The sequence below is a fragment of the Trichomonas vaginalis genome, chromosome IV (genome assembly GCF_026262505.1).
Source record: "Trichomonas vaginalis G3 chromosome IV, whole genome shotgun sequence".
Taxonomy (NCBI): Eukaryota; Parabasalia; order Trichomonadida; family Trichomonadidae; genus Trichomonas; species Trichomonas vaginalis.
This window is the reverse complement of record NC_067206.1, coordinates 16575495-16581494: the sequence shown is the minus strand read 5'-3', so window position 1 is coordinate 16581494 and position 6000 is coordinate 16575495. Positions and strand designations below refer to the sequence as shown.

The window sequence follows — 6000 nt, the reverse complement described above, 5'->3', positions numbered from 1 at the left end:
ATATGGTGCAAATGAAGGGCGACTAAATTTTTCCTTTAACGGTTGAATTTTTGGGTCAATTGGTTTATTTAATATCTTGAAATCCTTTTTAAAATCTTTTTGTTTCTTTAATGTTTGAAATGGATATAATAAAGTGAATGATGAAGGATTAACTGAAGGAGGAGGTGGTTTTGGTGTTGCAGGTACTGTCGTTAGAGGTTTTGGTGTTGCAAGTGGTTTAATTTTATCTGCTTTGATTTTGGATGATGAAGTTTTGGAATTCCTTCCTTCCTTCATTAATTCTGGATGTATTCTATTCATTTTTTTAAATATGCTGTATATAAAGGTTTAATATACTTTCCCGCTTCGAGTTTATGTTGAAGGATGAATTCCAAAAGTTGATCTTCATTTAAAAGTCGGGCTGAATATGGTTTAACTAATGAATCATAAATTAAAGCTTGTGCTTCATTTATGGTCTGAAGGACCTGGGCGTTTTGCACCTTTTGTTTTTGTTCCTTTGGTTTTTGCGGCTCAGGATTATATAATTTATATAATTTTATATAATTCATCAATATCTTTTTCTGTTAATACTTATTTTTGAAATCTTTCAATTGTTTAAGTTGTGATTTACTTTTTCCCTTTGAATATTCATTATTTTTAATTTTGTCTTTAATTTTAGAAATTATTTTATCATGATATTTCAAAACTTCATTTTTATAATACGAATAATAATAATCCATATCATCACCCGTTATATTGTTATCATGTTTTTGGAGATATGCTTTTAAATCATAATAATCAAGAAAATTTTGATTAAGTACTAAATCATCAATTAAATTTTTTAAATCTACGCTATTCATTTTATATAAATAAAATAAGTGTTTTAAGGGTGCCCGCCTCTTTGAATCATAGTATCAAAAACATCATTAACGGTTCCTTTTGTCTCTTCTGTGGCATTTTATTAAATAAATGGCATACAACATCCATTTTCACAACATACAGCCTTAGTGTGTGCTCCTGTTAATGCAGTCTTACCAATTGTTAAGCGAGTCATTGACCCGTTTTTAAGTTGTAAATTAATATTCTGACCATCAAATATCACTTTATCATTTATTATATCCAAATAATTTTTAGGTGTTAATTGTTTATTTTGTCGTAAACTAACTCCTTTCATTTTTTGTGCAATCTTTTTAAAATCACTTCCATCAATTGAACCGTTGAATGAAGTATAACACTTAGGACATAAAGCAACCATGTTATCACCTTGTTTCTCAATTGCTAAAACCAATAACTTCTTCCATGTGCTTTTTTTTCAGCTTTATTCTTTAATTTAGGTTTAAATTTCTCATTAAAAACAAAGAAATCAAAAGTGCGAATTTGTAAATGTTTTTATCATAAAATTTTTTATCGGTAACAATTGCTTGAAATGCTTGAGTGTTAGGAAGATTTGGGTCGCCAGCAATAGCCCAATAAGATGAATCAGTATCACCTTCAATGAAATGAAAACGATTAACATCCATGCATTTATACATAAAATCATAAATGAAAACCAAATACCAGTATTTAGCATTATCTAAAGTGAAGAATGCCTCTTGTAAACATGTATCACATCTATAAAATCTATCTTTAAGCATCACTTGATACGTATCCTCTCCTATTTCTCTTATGTTTTTAAACTTATTTGACATACATGCAACGCGTGCCTTCTGTGCATTCATTATTTTAGTCTTTGCGTAATTTTGTGTATTCATTGCATCGTAACCATATGATCCATTAAGTGAAATCTTGCAAAATAAACTTTTTCTTTATTTCCTTCTAATTCAGCCTTTTGTCTTTCATTCATAAATTCGTTCGCAAATTCATTAAAACAAGTATTTTTCGTAAATGTTAAAATTGATTGAATGTCATCAATGATAAAATGAAATCTGTCTATTAGATACAAAGATAATAAGAAGAAAATGGTTGATATTGGTTGTGTGTTGATGCTAACTGAGTTAATTTTCTCTGTTTCTGGTCAACTGGTAGATTGTTTGATTTCATGTAATTATACATAAAACTGCCAATTGTTTTTTCATCTGTGATAATATCTAAGTTTCTTATTATCGGTAAAAAGTTTATGTAATCATTAATGTATTTTTCATCAATGTGACCCTTTACTTCAGCCACGAATAAAGTATTTTTTTTCTTAATTATTCCCAGTGCTTTTGCTTTCTTTGTTGCTGTATCACAAATGATAACACCATTCAATCTTCCCGGCATATACATTTTATGGTCAGTATATTGAATGAAATCATGAGGATTAGATGAAAATGATGAAGGATATAATGAATTAAAGTCAACACCAACGAAATGAGTCATAATGTTGGAAGTGTCCTCATTTGATACAGTTTTAGTTTCTGGATTATATGAAAGTTTATTAATGTGTGTGATTCCTTTAAGATTAACTCTATGTTGAACATTTGATAAACCACCAGTAATTCCATTACGGAGGATGTGATAAGCTTCAACTGAATCTAGAGTCATTGGTAAATTATTTTTAATGCATAATTTCTTAAATTGATTCTTAAACGTTGAACATCTTCATCTTTATTTGATTTTACGACATTGCAATAACAACACATTAACTGACAATTTTCTTTGGTATGTGGTTTTTCATTATCGATTCTATCTAATGTTGGTTTATTAGCATATGTAAACGCTTTACCACACATTTTGCATTTAGATGAAAGGATTAAATCGTGATAGTATTGATAGTCATCCATTGAAACATTGTTTTTAGTATCCCTTTCTGCTTTTTCATCTTGTTTCTTATATGAATCAATTTTATATTTCCAATACTTTTTTGTTAATTCAAAACTTGATTCCACATTTTCTTCTTCTGGATATGTTTCGTTAGGATTGAAGTTCTTATATGCTAACGCGTAACGAATCATTGATGCATTCGATGATAAAGAAAGATTATGAAGCATGTCAATTTTATAACAAATGTTTCTTCAATAATTTTATCAATTGGGTCAATCTAATTTCAACGTCTTTATTGCAATAATGAATAAAATATTCTAATCTATTCTCAAAATTTTTAGCATCATTGAGATATATTTGATAATCTGAATCGGATATTGTTTCTTGAGTTAATGCTGAATAAAATGAATCTTGAGTGAATGGTTCCACTTTATATAATTCATCTTCGTAATTCTCCCATGTGATGAATTGATAAGGGAAAAAGGATTTAACACGTGATTTATTGTTTCCGAAATCTTGAGTGAATTGGTCTAATGTTCCACCGCTATATAATTTCTGATGTCAATAAATCTTAATTCATATGGACAGTTTGTTTTCTTTACAATGATTTGCTTAAATTGAGAAGAAGAACCCAGCATTGATTTTATTTTCCATTTTGCAGTGTTTAAATCACGAAGAATTAAATTTAAATCAAACTTTCCCGAATTAAAACCTATGATATTCACTTTATTGAATTCCTCATCTAGAAGTTCTTTAAATGCTTCCTTCTGTTTTTCATTTAATGTATGGGACAAAGTCCCCGCCGTTTGGTCCGTTTGCGGCTTCATTAATTCTTCATATTGTTCAATATTTGATTTAGCAACTAATGAACAGGTTGAAAATAAAAATTCAATCCAATCAGAGATGAACGAATCACTTGATGTTAAGCAAAAATTCCTCGTAAATGTTTTATCACGGTCTACGACCTCGCCGCTTCGGTCTGAAAGACCTTCAGGACTCAAAGAGTCCGTTTGCGGCTTTATTTTGACAGTTGATGATACCATAAATGGTTTTAAGTAAGCGTTCAAAGTTGCACATTCAGAAAGTTGAAGTTCTTCTTTAGTCTCTAATGTTTCAAAGTCAAAAGTAATATAATATCTTGTTGGTTTATAATATTCCTGCAAATTGTGAGCTAATAGCCATTGATATATCTTCTGTTTCGTGATATGTGGTGCATATGTGTGTTGTGTGTTTTGCAATTGAACGTCTTGAATTAATCTTCCATTATTTTCTTTACATTTCTCACAATGTTTTAAAAATCTTCTTTGGTTTTTCCTTTCTGGGTCATCACGGATAGAATATACTTCTTCTTTGCAAAAGGGGCAAACTTTTATATCCTGTGAGTGCTTCAACGTCTGTAATTCTGTCAGCGTGAAGTTTTCCACATGGACTCTGTGTTAATAAAATATTTACTGTTTCAAATTCTGGATCTATCATTATTGATTCCACTAATGGAAAGTCTACCTTATTTATGTCTACGTCTTCTGGTTGAGGGTCACAATAATAAAAATCAATATTAACGTTTAACATTCTTGCTAACCTCTCACTTTCTGATGAAATGTCAAACCCTTCATATGAATCTATGGCTTCATTTAAATAACTTCTACGAGTTTTAGGATTAACACCATCAGGAATGTTATAGAAGCGTTTAAATAACCTTCTACCTTCGGCTCTTATTTGATTATCATTCATTTTAGCTGTTCCGTTTTTGTTCATTTATGTAAGAATAAAAATTAAAAAAATAAATAAAAATAAAGTTTATTTTTTTAAAGTCCAGGGCTAAAGTCCATAAAATGAATTAAGAACACATAAATTTTTATCATCTGCGACGTGACGAATACATTTTAATTTACTCAAGAATGCGTACCCTGATACATTAAATCTAATTCCTGTCTTATTTAATTTCACAACTTTGAAAAGGAATGTATGAATAGCTATAAAATGATGAGATGATGTTTTATGGGTTGCTTCCATTTTTTCTGAAATAAATGAATAAATATAATGTTTATAAGTTTTCATATCTTTTATATTCTTAATAACGAATGGTATAGACCTTTCAACTTCGTCTTCCTTCGGTGCTGTTCTTTCATATGAAACATTATTAGTATCTTCAATAATGAAACCACAATCGCATAAAATTTTATATGTACCAATTGTTTCTTTTGATATTTTATCTAACAAATCAAAAACTTTATCAACACCTGTACATTTATTTAAATAATAATTTTGTGTAAATATCATGGTCTTCTTTCTTAATCGTATTTGTTGCATATGTTACATTTTTCAGTGCTTTTTTGAATTTTTCAGAATCAAGAGGAGGTGAAAGTAATATACATGGATAATCTCCATCGTCAATAAATTGTAACTTATGTTTATGAATAAATTTTGTGCCTTCTTCTGAAAGTGTTTCATCTATTTCACCATCTAATAAATTTTTAGTAGATTCCAAAAAGTAATTTTTATATCTTTCTTCATGAGATTTTTGAACTTCTGATTCTGAAGCTGGGATATTCATTAAACCCTCTACTTCATTCTCATTATATTTTTCAACTTCTCTTAATTCCTTAATTTTTTCATCTATTTCATCTCTTATTTTTTCCAGTCTTTCAATTTCATCATATTCATCATCTTTAATCCGTTCTTCATAATATTCAGGGAAAACATCAGGTTCTTTAGGTTTTTCTTCTTCAGATGTGGGATATAAGAAATTTATAACATCATCTTTATTCATTTTTCCATCATAATCTAAATCATTTAATAACTCCGCGAATTTTTGACAATTTCTTAAATAATATTTATTAACTTCATAACTCGCCTCCTCTAATATATCCTTTATTTCCTCGTTTGTGAATCCTAATTTTTTAACGTCGTTAGTCTTGACACTCATTTTCTTACGAATTAAAAAAATAAATTATTCAAAAATGTAAGACATGAATTTTTAAAGTTTATTTTTTTTATTTTTTTTTATTTCATTATGGTAGTGAATCTTTCATTCATGAATGATAATTATATCTGATTTCTTTTACTCTCTCATACATACTAGATTTGAAGAATTCAGAACATTTCCCATAATCTCCTAAATGTTTTCTTATCCCTAACGTGTGCCAGTTATTATATGAAACTGTATAAACTTTATCTTTATCTTTACACCTTTCATCACTTCCAATATATTTATATCTCAGTTTTGATTTAGCATTTTCATATTCATTAGCGTTTAATAATTCGCAGTCTTCCTTTTTA

The 6000-nt window shown here is 28.7% G+C and overlaps 1 annotated feature.

Moving 5' to 3' along the window:
- Positions 1–5610: part of a mobile genetic element that runs on past the window's edge.
- Between the last annotated feature and the right edge of the window lie 390 nt (positions 5611–6000).